The sequence below is a fragment of the Ochotona princeps genome, chromosome 16 (genome assembly GCF_030435755.1).
Source record: "Ochotona princeps isolate mOchPri1 chromosome 16, mOchPri1.hap1, whole genome shotgun sequence".
NCBI lineage: Eukaryota > Metazoa > Chordata > Mammalia > Lagomorpha > Ochotonidae > Ochotona > Ochotona princeps.
The window spans coordinates 43,600,869-43,618,760 of record NC_080847.1 but is presented as its reverse complement, the minus strand read 5'-3'; the positions used below and the strand labels follow the sequence as shown (position 1 = coordinate 43,618,760).

The 17,892-nt window shown below is 51.0% G+C and overlaps 1 protein-coding gene across 1 annotated transcript in view; it reads right to left on the bottom strand.

Annotated features, from left to right (window-relative positions):
• Window positions 1–11,944, bottom strand: part of ZNF536 (zinc finger protein 536) — a 370,703-nt gene extending 358,759 nt beyond the window's left edge. The window contains exon 1 of the mRNA XM_058674846.1: window positions 11,857–11,944. The gene's annotated coding sequence lies outside the window, so the exon portion shown is untranslated. The remainder of the gene's footprint in view (window positions 1–11,856) is intronic.
• Between the last annotated feature and the right edge of the window lie 5,948 nt (window positions 11,945–17,892).

The following is a 17,892-nucleotide window of genomic DNA, read 5'->3' as shown; positions in this document are numbered from 1 at the left end:
CTAAACTCAGATCCTGGAACTCCCTCGGGTCTCCCCGCGGGTGGTAGAGCCCTAGATATTTGGGCCTTCTTCCACTATTTTCTATATCTTAGCATGGAGCTAGAGCAGAAACAGAGCATCCAGGATATGAACCAGCACTTCTTTGGGATGCTGGTGGTACTGCATCCCAGACACTGGGAAACACATGGCTCTGGCCACTGCAAAGCTCTTCCCTGGGTGCGACTTTGCACCTGACCATGAGCATCCTAAATACCTCTCAAGTAGCTTGTCTTCGGTCAACTCTGCTATCACTTCCTCCCTACTGTCAATGCCAACTATAAATACTTAGACCTCATCAAGGAAACCTAGCACAAGTGCAAGAACAACAGCAGGTGGCTCACCTGAGAGCTGAAGGATGCTGCCACTCTCTCCCTGTCCACTGGAGCCACTTGGGACTCCACATGCCCAAGTGGAGGCATCCCAAGCTCTGACCCAAGCACACTAGGTGGACAGAGAGAAGGACTAGCTTTCGCACAATGGTTCAACAAGGGTCTGATGAGGGCCTTTGCTGTCTCCCACTGGTGTTGGGGGCAGAAAGCAGCCTAAGCAGCCAGAAAGCAAGACCTGGACCCATAAAGAGAACCTTCCTTCTAAGCTGATACCTAGACACCTTGCAGCCAGAGGAAAACGGAAGTGCCTCGCTCTAGAGCAACCTCTCTGACTGGTTACCTCAGCAAGCCTTAGCCCTGCAGGGCTCTGACCAAGAAGGGACAGCCACAGCAACCTCTCCTGAGGGCTCTGAGCCCTGTGCCTTGTCCTAGACAGGGGCACCTGGGCTGTGATGCTAGTGGGGCCCAATTCTGCTTTCTTCCCCAAACACCAGCAAGGCAAAGCCTTCGCCAATCAGGCGGCCTCAACATCCTCCTCCCTACAGTGCTGCTGCTGCTCTCGTCACCGCTGTCTCTCTTGGAGATGGCAGCCAATCCTCATACCTGTCCTCGTACATGTGACACGGGGTCATATCTGGCAGGCACCAGCAGCTGCACACAGGGAATTCCACCCCAGATCGGGCCACCCAGGACACTCCCCAACCCCCACAGTACAGGTGTGAGCATTTCCATGCCCGGGGAAGGCACCAGGAATCCAGCAGCGGGAAGGGGCAAAGTGGGTTGGGGCAAACGTGGTCACATCTGGCAACAAGAATGACCGAGCCTCTTGCCTGGTTTTTCTCTCAGCTGAAAAATGAACATCACCATCCCCGTGATTAAAAGTCTTGCCTCTACATCAGAGGTTTTCCAACATTTTTTTCCTACCCACAAATCTTTTTCAAGTGAAAGCTTACCAAGGCGGCTTAGTGTGTAAAACAGATGTGCAGGGTGCGACCCTGGAGGGGTGCGGGTCTAGGCTGTGTGTCCTGCCCAACCCTGGGCCTCCTCCTTTGAGGTCTCCACCTGGTCACACTCGGCCAGTGGCTGTCAAACAGGCGCTCCTCAGAAGCTGTACCAGTCAACTTCTCAAGATGAACATCTGGGGCAATGGTTAAGGTACTGCATGCCTGCATCCCGTATCAGGGGGTCTGAGTTCGAGTCCCAACTCCACACCCAACCCAGCTTCCTGCTAGAGTATTCCCTATGAGGTGGCAGGGGATGGCTCAAGTAGCTGGAGCCCTATGACCATGTGGGAAACCTGGATTGAGTTTGTGACTCCAAGTCATTTGGTAAGGGAATCCGTGGATGCGAGCTCTATCATCTTTCAACTATAAGCAAACATTTTTAAATTGAAAAACAAATTCAAATTCTTGGGCCTCACCTCAGACCCTCCGAATCAGGAAATTTGAGTTGGTGTCCAAGGTTGTTTGCCCACAAGTCCTTGGCACATTCTTGCTCCCTGCTCAAGATGGGGGTCTGCTATGAGCAACCCCCTTCCCAAAGCCTCCGACTCTCCCCCTGCTGCCTGCCATGTGTCTCGGGATCTGACTGGTTTGGCATGGGGCATAGACACTGGAAACCCAGCAGTCAATGCAGAGAGCCACCATCTGGTGCCAGGCTATTCAAAGTGGGGGCCAAGGACCTGACTCAGCATTACCAGCAAGATCCATCCCCCAACCCCACGCTAGGTCTATAGAATCAGAACCCACGCGTTCCCAAGAGCCACAAGGATGGATCCTCAGCTTGGTGCGTGTGGATTCCTGACAGCTTGGTCTGTGCTCGGAGCACATTGGTTTCTGGCACCCTAGTCTGCGCTTGGTATGTGTTGATTCCTGACACCCTGGTCTGTCTTTTTTGTTTGTTTTTTTGCTTTTTTGGTTTTTTTCCTGGTCTGTTTTTGACCTGAAAAGACTCTTGGATGGTGAAAGGGCAAAGCCTCTCACCTGTCTGCTTGAAATGTGCACCTGCACTGGTTTGAGGCTGCCCAGGGTCAGCCAGGCTATTAACAACAGGGGCACACTGGAGCCGGCATCCTCATTTCAGGAATAGCCCTCCTCACCACCACACAACCTCCATCCAAGCAGGCCTGCCTCAGTCTCCCCTCAGGAGCTTCTTCCAGACTCCAATTCCTGAGACCCCAAAGCAGAGGATGGATGGGGGCCGTCCCACCAAAGGGAACCATTCTGCAAACCTCCAGAATATCTTGGGCTGTTGCCACTCACTAGGGCATGTGTCCTCCCTGTCTTGTCACCATGGGCTCAATCAGACTTGAGCTGTCATATTTCTAGAAACATTGAAGTCATGTTGAAATACACGCACACATACTGAGGCCAAGAGGAGGAGCAGAAGAAATTTGGTGAATGATTCCAACATATGCCATACGCATGTTTTGGACTGCTAAGATTGTCTCGAGCTATATTTTGTTAAGGAACTAAAAGTATGCTGTTGAGCTCAGCTCACTCGTGAGAGCATCGTTGTATGTTAACTGTTTTCAGACACGAAGCAGTCCTCACACACAAACACAAGGAAATTGCAGTATCCTCTTGCGATATTTCAGCGAGGAAGTAATAATGACTTGGAGGCAGAGTGCACTCAACACATGCAACCTTCGTGGCCACTCAACAACCATGTGCAGACACACTGACACACTGCCTGCCTGAGCCAAAGTCCTCTCCCCTCTGGACAGCCAGCCCCTCACTGTGGAGACCAGACCCCACTCAACAGGGGTGAGAACAGGGACCCTCAATAAAGGCTTGGCCACTGCTGGCTAAGAAGAGGGCTGTCTGAGAGCCAGAAAAGGCGGGTAAGCCCAGCTCAGAGAAGCCTGCAGATCACGCTGCCACCACCTGCTGGGCTACTGGGCAGACAGAGACCCACACCCGGCTGAGACTCAAACTTCATCCTTAAAGAGAGAAAAAAAAAAAAAAAAGGCACAGACATTGCCACTACCAAAACATACAGGCATAAGCTGTCACCTCCTTCTCCCCATCATTCTCAAACACACGGCAATTACCAGACTCATTCATCATCCCTGAGCCATCTACCAAGCATCTACAAGGTCCAGTCCCGCAGCTTGACGCGGCCCTACAAGTTTCCAAGGATACAACTTAGAATCCATAGCCAGTGTTGACTCCCTCCCAGGGTGCGAGCAGGCCAATCCCTTTAGCATCCTGCCATTCCAGGAATGGCCCTCGCCTCTGCGCAAGATGAATTGAGCCGGACAGCTGTAAGGGTAAGAGTCCGGCTCTGCCAGACCTAAACCACAGCCAAAAGCCCGTGAAAACCACCAGGGAACTGCACGCGGCACCATGCCAAAGCCACTGTGGAGACAGCAGCTACTGAGGGTGGGGGCAAATGTTCCCCAACACAGAAGGAGAGCCACATCTCCTGCCCAGAGCTATCCTCCAACACACCCTGGAAAGTTAAGTTTGGACAGACTCTCTGTAACGCACACAACATGTGATGGCAACTAAGACTCTCTCTGCAATGAGAAAGGAAAGACAAGCACCCATGCTTTGTTCTCTGCAATGAGAAATGTCAAGAAGTTTGCTGGCACCAAGTGCCCACCTGGTGGCAGGAGGGGAGGAGGCAGACGCAGAACCACCTATGCCCTCACCACCATCTCAGTGGGAAGTGACCACCTGAGCCCATCAGGCCAAGGGGCAAAGGCGATGTGGAAGACAGCGCCTGCGCAATAGGAAGGCCGATCTCCACATTAGAACCCTGAAACCATGCAAAGTTATCTATGTGACAGCTCATCCCAAACAACCTGGCGGCAGAAGACAGCAGGTTCCCTTGCACTGCGAGACTTCAAAAAGTTTGTAGAAAGTAGAACAAAGAGACCGGTTTAGGCACTGGCATGATGGCACAGCCAGTGAGGCTGCTACTGTGACAGCGGCATATCGTGACAGCGCCAGTTCTTATCCCTGCTGTTCCATTTCTGACCCAGATCCCTGCTAATGCACCTGGGAAGGCAGTAATGATGCCCCAAGTGCTTGGTTTCTTGCCACCCATGGGGGAGACCCAACTGGAGTCCCTGGTCCCTGGTTTCAGCCTGTTCAAAACCTGGCTGTTGCAGAGCGACTCAGTAGATGGAAATTTTTTTCTCTCTCTCTCTCTTTTGCTCTCTCCTTTCCTCCCTCTCTTTCAGATAAATCAACAACGTTTAATTTAAAATAATAAACATGAGCTTATTTCATTATGCATATAGGATTTTTTTAAAAAGTTCACAGCAACAAGTGGATTTCAATTTTTTCAATTTTTTTGAACAAAAACAAATTTCCTTTTAAAAAAAAAACATTTATTTATTTTTATTGGAAAATCAGATGTACAGAGAGGAGGAGAGAGAAAGAGAAAGATCATCCGTCCGATGACTCACTCCCCAAGCAGTTGCAACGGCCAGAGCTGCGCCAATCCAGGAACCCGGAGCCTCTTCTTCTGGATCTCCCACGTGGATGCAAGGTCCCAAAGCCCTGGGCCATGTTTGACTGCTTTCCCAGGCCACAAGCCGGGAGCTGGTTGGGAAGTGGGACTGCTGGGATTAGAACCGGCGCCCATACGGGATCTCCAGCATGTCAGGCAAGGACTTTGGCCACTAGGCTATCATGTCACCCCCCGAAAAAATAAACTTCTTTTAATCATATTCTTCCAGAGTTTTTGAGGCTTATACTCCAATTTTTCTTTCCTCTCCTTGATGGGAAGAATTCACTCTTTCAGTGCAAGAAGTTATTGATGGACTCAGCTTTCCTTCTGAATGTCCAGGAGATGCCCCTGCCACAAGGTGCACCTGACCTGAATTGGTTTCCTTCCTCCTCAGGGCTACAAGCTGACCTTGTCTGACAGCCTGGGCATGGTCTGAGCACTGCCAAACTGGAGCTAAAGAAGCTCCTCCCGTTCTTTGCTCTCACCTTCCTCTACTGCATCACAGCATGGTGGGATGCCAAGGAACTGCTCACCAGCTCCCCACCTCAAGCCTAAGTAAGCGCCCCCAGAAAGTTCCTGGACAGAGCAACAGCAGACCCATGGTGCTGGAAGTGGCAGTGAGGACAGATGGGCACCCATGCCCCAGGGTGGCCAGGCTGCCAACATGTGACTGGCACAAGCTACTGACCTGGCTTTAGCCTCAGTTTCTTTGTTTGTAGAGTGGGCTGCTGAAGGGCCTCCCCAGGGGGCACTGTCATAAACACTGCAGGCCACTCAGTCTTTGTCCTGACTTCCAGGTTCCATAAGTCGCCACTGACAACAGGTCTGTAAGTGGGAATGCCTGTGTACCAGTAAGCCTGTCTTGATGGATGGACACAGGCCCTGAGACTTGGCTCATGTATCAGGAGGCACCTGAATATTATCAATCACGTAAAACCATAAATTTCGTGCTTGGCTTGAAGTCATATAGGAGCAGAGAGAACCCACGGAACCATAGCAAGAGCCACCTCATATCCTTTGGAATGGTTACTCTCCTGGAAAGAAGCAAAGATTTGAGAATGGTGTTGCAACCACAGTGGAAAATACTGCAGCCGTTGCTCAGGGCGTTACAAGCAGAGTAAAAGTCTGCTTCTGGACACCAAATCTGGAGAGAACACAAACCCATGTTTGCAACAGCTTCATTCACAATAGCCACAGGCTGGAAGCAAACCAAGCACTGCCTACGGATGACCCAATGTGCAACATGGGTCAATAGGCACAGTGGACTATTATTCAGCCTGCAAAAGGGAAGAGAGCTGGCCACATCTACACACTGAATGAACCTTGAAGACATTCTGATAATGCAAACAAGCCAGTCACAAATGCTATCTGGCGGCTGGGTTTCCATAGTGTAGTGGTTACCACATTCGCCTGACAAATGCTATCTGGTCCCACCTCCCTAGAGTACACAGTGTAGCCAAATACACAGGAGCAGAAGGACCAGTGGCTGGCTGGGGCTGGAACAGAGGGGCAGTGGAGAGCTGCTTTATGGGGGCAGCCTTTTGGTCCAGGAGAGGCAGCAAAACTCTGGAGGTGGACGATACCGAGGGCTGCACAACAACAAGGACATGGTCAATAGAATGACTGGAAGACTGCAGAATGGGCAAGAGAGCAAGCTGAACGCCATACGGATTTCATCCCAACTTTCTTTCTAATTTTGAAGTTTTTTTTTTTTTTTTTTTTAAGCACTGGGTGTAGCCCACAGGATGTAGCTTACAAACCCTTGACACAGACATGAGAACTGCACAATGTCTGGGAAAAAAAAAAAAGAAGACAAATGGAAGGAAGGGTATTGGGACTGCACATGAAAAGGGCACCTGGGCATAGATGCCAACACAAAGAGAGAGGCACCCCCAGGTCTTACAATACAGCCTTTCTGAGCACAGCACTGTCTTAAAGGAAGGTGGTCCGGGTGTGCGGGCAGTGTGCACTGGGGTGCAGTGGGGTGCGCTGGACTGCCTGTGGGCTGGAGACAAGGGAAAGGTCACTTGTACATCTACATGGAGGAGGTCCACCCTCCCACGAGTGGTCAGTGGTCTTGTCCAGGACAGGCAAGTTCAATAACCACAAGGGTGAGTTTAATTATATGTTGTCACTGACTAGCAGCACTTATGACGGTACAATTACACATGTAATTTATCAGCAAGATACTTGCATACATAATATACCAAAAGCAAAACATTAAATTTCAGTAGAAGCTAAAAATACAAAACTGGGCCAGCATGCAGAGCAAGCTCCCTCGCAAGTGGGTGGAAGGGCAAAGCCACAGGGTGCCTCTTCTCTGTTCAAGAGCTGGCTGTCCCCCCCACCCCTGTGACCAAGCGACATCTGTCCCAAACACCACATAACTCCCAAAGCCCCAGTGGTGTGTCAACAATGCTCCCTCACAAAGGAAACGGGAATGGAAACTGGCTTAGGGAACTCAACACTCCCTCTGACGTTTTCTGAACTTGCTAACCAAGGGCCCCAGGGGTGTTGGGGCAGACCACACGCCTGGCAACATCTTGGGGTTCTAACTGGTATGAGCCTGGAGGGAAAGGCTAATTGTCTGAAAATGGCCTGCACTTTTATTAACTTGAATGAAGTGGGGAGGGGAGAGCATGTGGGAAGAGTGACAGAACAGAGAAAATGCAAACACCAACAGCAGTACACACTTATTAAGTGCCTACTTTGAACCAGGCTTTGTTTTAAGTGCATCATGTGACACAACATGCCACACTTGGCAATTATTGTCACTCCCGATTTACAGATAAGGAAACTGAGGCCACAGACCTGGCGGGCAGTGGAACCAGGATTACATCACAGGAAATCAGACTCCCGAGCCTATACTTATGCTGTGGATCCCAGAGCTTGGGGTCATTCACCTCTGCATACCTCACTGGTGCTGTTGCAGCGAACAATGTGTAACAGCTAGGTGACTTGAACCCCAACCATGACTGGGTCCTAACCAAGACAAGCACACGGTACACACCACGTCTTGAACGTCAGAACTCACTTGCAGACCCTCCTCTATCTCCTTGAGATGGCAGACCCCAAACACCTGTACAAAGACCAAACCTGGCAGGTCTGAAGAGGGCATGGAATGTGTTGCAATTACAGTCTATCCCAGGAGACAGACATCCAGTCATGGGGACTGGAAGTCCTGGGAACCTCAGGAATTCCTTGGCCACAACCCATTTCAGAATGAGCGTCCACTTCTGCTTTGCCTCCATGTCTTCAATCCTGGTCCCCCAGGCCTAGGTCCTCGTGGAATTGCAGATTCTTCTACAACAAGGGATGGCTAGTACTCCTCTGACCTTCTACTTGATGAAACAGGGTTTAAAGCAAGATATCGTAAGAATGACTCTATGACAGACCATTCTGAACTCCAATAAAAAGTGAGGGGCAGGCATTGGGGACAACAGGGAAGTCAACTTGAGCTGCCTGCTTGCCACACACTGGGTGCTTGTGACTGAATCTAACCCTAATTCCAGCTTGCTGCGAATGTGCACTTTGGGAGGTAGCAGGTGACAACCTGAATAGTTGGGTCTCCGACATGCAGGTAGGATACCCAGGTGAAGTTTTGGGAACCTAACTCCAGTCTAGCTAGGTCCTGGCTGTTGTGGGCATGTGGGTAGTGAAGCAGGGGATAGCATGATCTCTCTGCCTTCCTCCTCCTTATTTTCTCTCTGTCCCTCTACCTCTCAAATGAATATAAATAAATAATAAATGAATGTTTAAAGTGTTTGAGATCTAAAGGGGTATCAAGCTGCTTAAAAGAACAGAGCCCACTATTCTAAAGTTTCTGTTCGTAGGTGATACAGAGTCCCACCCACTCATCCAGCCATCTGCCCATACACATTCATCCATCCACACAGACACGCATCCACTATTCTATTCATCCACTCATCCACGCACCAGTCCAAACGTACACCCACACATCCACTCCTACATCTATATACTCATTCACCACACATACACCTCTCCACCCAGGCATGCATCCATCCATCCATGCATCCACGCACCCACCCTTGCATTTATCCACCTGCTTATGTGCCCATCCATCCACACATCCACTCCTACATCTTCTCAGCCAACCACCACACACATACACCTCTCCCCCCATGCACACACCCATCCATTCCTCTCTCCACCCACCCATCCACACATGTGCCTATCCATCCATCCACATGTCCATTTATCCACCCATTCGTGCACACATCCATTCATCCACCTCTCCATCCAATGATCCATTCACGCATCCTTCCTGTCACCAAAGCTTTATTGGGAGCTTATGATATGTCGGGCACAATCCCAGGAACTAGAGAAATAATGCTGAACAAGACACGCAAGTCCCATACCCTGACATTACAACAGAAAAGACAGAATTTTTCCAGCACCAAACATTGCACTTGAAATCTCCCCACAATAAAGGTAAATCAGGGCCATTTCCTCACTTATTGTCATCAAGAATCAGTTGTAAAAACAAACACCAGTGCTTCATATGGAAAATATCAACAGCACAAAAACATATTCCAGTGTGGCAGAATCATCGGAGGGGCCAATATTACAGGCAATATTTTTACGACAAAAGCCTTACTTCTCATCTTCTCTATCCTTTATTCAAATATATACATGTATCTGGGTGCACACGAAGCGAGATTCAAGTATTTCAATACGAATTTTGTATTCAAAATACTTTTCCTGATTTCAGCTGATTGCATATTTCGAGCCAATGTTGCAGCAGTAATTTTTGTTCTGAATCAAAAGCAAGGAGGATCGCTCCTCCTTCTCTCTCTCTCTTTCTCACTCAACCACCTCTCCTTCCTCCTCTACCCTCAAGCCCTAAGAAGCCCAAAGATTCGAGCTGCTCTCAGAGCTGAGCGGTATCCAGGGCAAAACCTATTTCTTCCCATTTATTTCCCCACAGAAGGTTTCAGGGGCCATGGGGGGCCGAGGCTGAACCCAAAGCCTCGCTACAAAGGCAGTAGGATAGAAGGACAAGCCTTCCCACTTCGATTTGAGTGTGTAATTGTTTGAATGCATCTCGCCTGCACTACAATAATGTCATCCTTGGTTGACACAGATTTTAAAGCCTTTTGAAAAGGTGGAATGTTATCAATCATGGGCATGATTATAATGGAATTTAAGTGGAAGAAGCTAAGACTCTCGCTTAGTGGAAGGCCTTCGCTCTGGCCAGGCTCTGTGACTGAGGTGGAAGGAGGGGAGGGGAAGGGGGAGGTACAAGGGCCGTGTCTCAGCCAGGAGAAGGATACAGCATGGGACCATCCACACAGCTTTACTCCAAAGCCAAAGGTTGTCCCATCAAGTCAGACCAGTGGTCCTCCAACAGGGGCTAAGGGGCTGAATGGGCCTCCCCACCAGAGCTTGCCAGAGACTTTTGGTAATTTCTGGAGGTATTTTCATTGTTGCCATGAGGAGGATATGCTCCGCCAACTGGTGGGTAGATGCTGGGAATGTTATTTAACATCCTAGAATGTCTACAATGCTTTCTATGGCAGACCCATGTCCCACCCAGAAAGTTGGGGCCAAACCCAGAGGGAGGACAGGAGAGGGCCAAGCGGGGCAGCTTGAAGCTGCTCCCTCTGTACACCAGCAGACAGGGGTGGGGGACAGGAAAGAGGAAAGAAAAGTGTGTTGGAGCCAAATGACTTCCTCTTTCGCCTTTTGATCTACAACACACTCCACCGTCCTTATAAGTCAGAAGGGACTGGAAATTCAGTAGGCTTTTTTTTTTTTCCTTCAAAGCAAAACAACCCTGGCCCAACCAAAACAAGAAAATCTCTCTGGCAAATCACTGGGCCCATCAGCACTCCCGCCTGACAAATCACAAACAGGGCCTCCAGACGTGGAATTCACCCATCAAACCCAATCACATGCCCGGGATTACTACGGCAAAGAATGGCGAATTTCATTAAATATGTTAAAGGGGAAAAATCAGCTTTGAAAAATAGTAATCCTGTCTTTCAACAAAAATATTATAGGAAGCTATGAATTTGGTAGATCTGAATAGGATGTTGGTACATGTTTTACTAAGGTAATATAATGGCACACTATTATTAGATCACATTAATCATTGCTGTGCCAACGGCACTGACAGCCCCACTGAAAAGGATTGAAAGGCCTGGTAATGGATATAAATTACCCATTGTGTGATAAAAGGATTTTTACTAAGAAGGTAAGAATAAAACAGCAAATTTCTAATATAACTGTTGTGTAAAAACCAAAATAAAAGTAATCCACGGTCAGTAGTATCCGCAAAATCAAAAGTAAGCACTTTTCCCACAAGATACCGTCACAATAAAAAATATATTCAGGACAATATAAAATTAATTTCTGAATGCGTAGTTCCATTCTCCATTCGCCCGCATTATATAGTGACCTCTGAGATGCGTGGCCAGGAGAACGTGGGCTCGGTTACCAAGAACCAGGGGTGAACTGGGAAAACTGTCCGGGCAACCTCACAGGAGGCCCCAGAGGAAACGCAACATTGGCACTACCTGGTCTTACGCATTGTCGTTTAAGTTTCCATTAGCTCTTACATCAGAAAAGTGTCCCCGTGCTAAGCTGGCGGAGGTGACACATGTACACCTGCTCAGGGTCAGGCTCCTCCACACCACTAGCCCATGTGCTGAGTGATGGGGAAACAAACTCCAGCTGGTGCTTGCAGGGGCCACATAACACCAGGCAGCCCGACTCCAGCTCCAGGCTCCTCACTGGTGGAGGGAGTAGGAAGTCACCCTTCACCAGCCCTGTCCCATGGGTGGTCAGTTCCGAGAGCTAGGGGCACAACTCGCCATCATAGATTCACACACCCGCTCCCTCCAGGAGGACTAGCATCCACACTGCCTCCTTTAGACCTCAGAGTCTCAGCAGGCCTCGTCGGAACCCCAGGGAAGACCCACAGCACAGGAACCTGCAGCCCAAACAAGGTGGCTGGGCAGACAACAGATAGCAACTTGAACAAGCTACAAATGGTGCTTCTTACCGGGCAAGTCTTAAGGCAATGGAGCTCCCTCCTGCGTGACAGATATCCTTAAAGCTGTGGCAGGCAGGAACAGCAAAAATAAGACCTGTTAGAAATTTGTAAAGGTCAAACATCTCAACTTCCACATGACACATAAACAATATTTACCCAAGGTAATTATTGACTGTGTTAGTTGCGAGCCTCAAACTATTTAATAACCCCACTGCCCCAATTCTTAGAACAATTTCAAAAGACCAGAACTCTGTGGGGGTGGGCATTTGACCTGCTGGTTAAAAGATGGTCCCATCCCATATCAGGGTACCTGGGTTTTGGCCCCAGCCCCTGGCCCCGGCTTCCAGCTAATGAGCACGCTGGGAAGCAACAGGTGGTGGCTCCAGCACTGGGGAGGGAGGGACCTGCATTGAGTTCCCAGCTTCCAGCTCCAGCCTGAGCCATATCTATCTATAGCAAGCACTGAAAACGTCAATCAGCAGATGGGCAATCTCTCTCTCTTTCTCCATCCCACTATTTGAAATTCTGGTATTCAGGCACTGGGAAGGCAGTCTCCCTCCTCCCTGCCCCTGCCAGATTCCTGGACTCAGTCCAGCAGGTATTTCAGTGGAGCCCATGCAGCGGCCAAGGCAGTGTTCAACAGATCCAGAATGGGCTCTGCAGCTGGGAGAGCTTAGGGATGTTGTGTTTGGTTGGCATCAACATCTTCTCTCCTGCACCAAGACCAGCCTAGCCTTTTCTCTTTCCTATTCTGTGTCATAACTCAGCTCAGTCCATGCAGATGAGCTCAGCTACGGTGAGATAAGGTCCGCTGATGACGCAAAAACTCAGTCCGTGCTGGCTGGGATAAGCAGAGCCAAGCCCCAGTCGGTGATCTTCTGCCCTCATCCAGTGCCACCCAGAATCTGGTCTGTTGTGCAAGCAAACATTCTCTCTTGATAGACTCTGCCATACTACACCAGGAGGCATGAATTCTGCTTTGAGAACCAGGACTGTAGGATGAACTCAAAGGTCCCAATCGCCAGAGGGAAACTAGATCATGTCCGTGGGGCACCTGCAGAGGCCCCAGCCCCAAAACATTTGGACAGCACATTATTGGCTCGCAGGCTCCAGCCAACTCCAAGATTGATTTCTGGCAACCAAAAAGGTGTTTGCTGACTGTGTGCTAAAAGTGTTTTTGCAAAGTGCCAACAGGGACGCTGATATTTGCAAACAAATTTCTACCTGCCTATCTCGAGACATAAAGCAAAAGTTTCCCTCTCAGCCATCTGCAAGGAGGACAGAAAATACAAGCCTCCCTTCAGACTATGTGCATCTTCATGTTTCCCTACATCACTCAACATTAAAATCTAAAGGGTAAAAATGTTCCTGCCAAGGTTCTGTCCTAGGCCCATGCACCACAGGGCCCTGCCTCTGCTGCCAGCAAAGAGCCCGGCTCTGCGTGTCACTCCTTACGTTCAGGGCAGGGGGTTATAGGAGACGGGGAGACAGACTCGGGTTTATATCCAAGCTCATGACTTGCAAAATTCTTGGCCTGCTCTCCAGGGGCTGCTCACTTAGAAGCTCCGTAAATTCTGATGACAGGAGAACACGGGGCAATGTGGGAGAGGAAGTCCCACACTGCTCTGTCCTCCGACTTCCCACCATTGATCAGAACAGCCCCATGGCACACCAGCTGTTGCGCTAGGCCAGGGAAAGAGCCCAGCCCTCGGGTTCTGCAACCTGAATGATGGGAGGCCCAGCACAGGGCTCAGGGCCACGTGTCTGGCTCTGGCCTCTCTTCTGATCGGGGTGTTTATTTTGAGCTGGTGGGGCAGTCACTGTGCCGATGTTGTGCCGGGGGCCCATGGAGAAGGCAGTTAAGCACTGTGCCTTTCTCAGTCAGTGTACACAGTGTACACAGGAAGGCCCATGGGGCCTGCCTGATGGTCACTGCAGTCGGAAGAGGGGATGGCCTCAGAGCCCAGTGCTCTCTGCATCTTGGGCAGAAATGCCAATACCATAATTCTGCCACCCTCAGGGGGTAGCACGACAACTCCTCGACTCCAGTACAAAACAGTCACTGAGCTGGCAGCCCATGGTGGAGCCCCAGGCAGTCCAACATGCAAGACACATCCTAATGGCTGCTTCCCATGGGACCTCCCCACTGGTAGGGCCAGCAAGATACTGCCCCCCGGCCCAGTTTGGAGCTCCTGCCACCAAATCAGAGGATGGCTGGAAGCAGGCTACATAGACAGCAACAAGCAGAGCATGAGAAGGGATCAAGGAAGAGTGGGGGTACCAGCAGCCACGCCCTTAACAAAAGCATCTCCCGCACACGTGTCTTCACATGTGAAATCCCACCTACCATAAAGTGATATGGTGAGGTAAGCAGCCACCTTCAGCCAAAAGCACCTGCGTGTGAAGGAGCTTAGGGAATCTGTCCCTCAAAGGCTCCTATGGCGCACCAGGACCTGGGGTCAGCCAAGGGACAGGCAAAGCTGCCACAGGGCACAGACATTGCACTGTGTAGCAAGAACCTGGTCAACAGGCCAAGGACCTGGCCAGAGAGCCCATCCAAGTTCCAGCACTGGGAAGGGGGCCCAGCCGAGCCCAAGGACAGGTGCAGGCAGAATCCAGCAGAGACAAAGCTGGGCAATGAGGATGAAAGAGGCTGGCAGGAGGGAGCATGGGGTTCTAGAGAGGAAGCTTGCACAAGGCTGGGAGAGGTCCTGAGTGCCCGGGGCCTGCAGGGACCTGCTGCAGGCTGCTCGGAGTCAGGCAGGGAGTGACAGTGCTAAGGAGGGGGAGTGGAAAAGCAGGGACCTCTTTGCACCTGCAGCTCAGCCAGGCCGCCAGGAAGCTCTGAAGAGGGCCTTTGAAGGGCACCAAAATTCAAGGGCCACAAGGAGATGGATGGAGTCTCTTGGCCCAACCCAGCACACAGTGGGGCCCCTCGGCAACCCTTTCCTGCAACACAGAGCCCACCGAAAAGCCTAACCCCGCTCACTTAACAAGCCCTGCAAAGCGCAGACCCACAGGCTGGCTCTGAGCTGACGCTCCACCTACCAGGAGTGGAAGACCAAGCAAGCCCCCAACAGGAAATGGGCCAGATCCTCCCTCCTGTCCTCCCCTAGGGCCATTGAGCATGCCAGCTATGAGCGTGCCACAGAAACCCTTGCTGGGTAAGCTAGAGGCGTCCCAGCCCTGGGCCCATGCTCTCTAAGCAAGAACATGATTGGCAAGTACAGAGGAAGACAATGACAGGGCACCCTGGTGGTGACCACAGCTCCTGGTTACAAATAGCAAGTTTGGCACAATTAGCCCTCCTCTGGGTCAGCATGCGGTCTGCCCCTGGTCCCCAGACACACGCCTCCCAGTCCTGCCTGTGGAGGCTGCAAAGGCCACAGCAAGGATTTCCACCAGGCCCACCCTGAGGAAGAAAGGCAGAGGGGTTTCCTGGAGGGGTAGAGGGTCCCCCCGACCCCAGGATCACTCCAAGGCCCAGCATCAGGCAGCTGGGCCCCCTCCATCTAGGCAAGAAGGATCTCAAGAGAGTGCCAGCTGATGCCAGCAGCCCACTGCCCAGGAAGGGTGTGGCTGACAGCCCCAGGGGATAAGCAGACAGCAGCAGATGCCCGGTGACCTCTGCCCCGTAACGCCTGGGTGTTTGTGGGGATGCTGCAGCCTACGCCCCGTCTCGGAAGCCTTCTCTCCTGCAGACTCCCTCTCAAGCCCCCAGCATCGGGAGCACATAACCCCCTTTCTCTGCAGTCGCCTGAGGACCCACATCTTTCTCCAAGGTCCTGAGTCCTCTCGCAGCCCAGAACTCACCAAGCTCAAGGTTCACCTGCAACAAGGATGCTGCCAGCACACTGCAGCTCCCACGGTGGCTTTGGAAGCTCTGTTCCCTAGCCCTTGATGATACCACCAGTGTCCCTTCCAGTGGGAGAAGGTTCCTAGCCACAGAAGCTTCCTGGGGAAGAATGTCAAAGGGATGAGCCACTGATTCTATCATGGCCAAAGACATGCCAGGCTTCCTGATAAGTTCTGGGAATGGACAATGAACACTGTACTCTCCAGGTTGGAGTCAGAGTGAGCAGAGCCAAATTCAAGACAGGAACATAAAAGCTCGGGGCAGTTTTGGTTCAAGTCCCTGCTGCTCAGTTTCTAACCCAGCTCCCTGCTAGTGCACCTAAAGACAAGCAGCTGAGGACAGCCCAAGTGCTTGGGTCCCTGCTACCCACGTGGGAGACCCAGATGAAGCTCTTGGCTCCAGTGTTTGGCCCAGCCATGGCTAGTAAGGACATTCCAGGGACTGAACTAGCAAACGTAAGATGTCTCCTTCTCTCTCTGCCACTCTACCTTTCAAATGAACAAATCTTGTTTGAAAATATAAAATATGGTGTCAGCAAATAGGTTGAAAAAGAAAAAGAAAAATTGGATGCCGCCGAGTCCAGCATCCTACGGTACAGCTGAAATCCTGCAACACAAAGTGCATTGGGTTGGCCAGAAATGCTTCATAAGAGAAGCCTCTTTTTTTTTACTCGAAACAAAGGTAACTTTGATGGGAAGCTATCTGATACCTGTTCAATCTAATGCTTTCAGGATACACAAAGGAAAATGACAGGGATTATTTTAGATAAAGTGATGAGAGAAGTGACTTCTAACCAAAGACCGGAATGCATTAACAGAAAATCTGAAGACAAGGTGCGAACCGTGGGTGCAAAGGCCCTGTGGTCGGGAAGAGCCGGCATGCTAGAGAAAAGAGCAGAGCATGCCAAAATCCTGCCAGGCCTGGTGGGTTTTGAGTGAGCAAGCAGCATAGGACCCCTATCAAGGAAAGAGCCGATCAGGAAGGCATGTAGATCAGTGGACAGGCTCCTGCAGGCCAGCTCAGGAGAGGGGGCTGGGGACAGGGTCCCAGTAACAAGAGGAGAAGGCAGACCCTGCAGATGCTCAGTTCAGAGCAGCCACATAGGAGTGCTAGAACAAGACCCACCTAGAAGCAGATTAAGCACACCCAGAGTGGGCCTGGGTTGCTCCTGAACCAGGACCCTGGGGGCCTCAGGCCACCAGCTCCCATGCCAGCCCTAGCTCAGCAAACAGGCTCATGAACCACATGGTTGCCATGCATACATCTGGAGCCTCACCAAACCCAGACGGCTGCTCCTTCCAGAGGATGGCAAACTTCCCCTCTGGGGATTCCTTCTCTATGGAAAACAACCAAACCTGCATCTAATCCCCCCAGCTACCTGGTGAAGAGGGCTTCTACTCTTGGGAGCACCTTGGCCCTGCATTCCCCCCCAGCTACCTGGTGAAGAGGGCTTCTACTCTTGGGAGCACCTTGGCCCTGCATTCATCCCCCAGGACCAAAAATCACACAAAAGAGGGCAGTCCACACCTGCCGTTGCCAATCCTAAACCCACCTGCCCATAGAGCTCGCCCTAAAGACTCTTGCCCATAAGTCCCCTGTCTCCCTCTGCCTCGTGACGCACCCCAGCACCACCTGCACAGCCCTCAAGGCCTAGCATGTCCATGTGCTCCTGGGAGCTGGGAGTAACTGTCTCCAACGGCACTCAATCTCCTGTTCAGTTGGTCTTGCTATACTTAACTCATGGTCAAACCTACATAAAACCTAGGGTCCCAACACAGCGACCTGGAGCCCTTGAAGAAAGAGTGAGCCAGGGCCTGCTGAAAAGAATGCCCACAAGGGAGCTGGCACCAGGGTCCCCATGCAGGTGGAGAAGGGGCCACCCTTTTCAACTCATGCCAGAGCAGGTGACTGAAAAGCCACTGTTCAACAGCCAGCCAAGGTCGCTAAGCAAAAGATGAGGGCCGTTCTTTGCTAAACCTGCTAGTCCGCAGGGGCCCACTGTTACAGTCAAGTCTCCACCCCACGGGTGCTAGCCCCAGCGCATGTGCCCTGTGAATGCGCTGCGTACGTACGTGAGCATGTGCTTGCATGTGCGTGCTCATGCACATGTCGGGCGAAGGAGTGGAAGTGGCAGCTGCCACACAGGCACAAAGCCCAGCATCCTATAGTACGGCTGAAATCCTGCAACA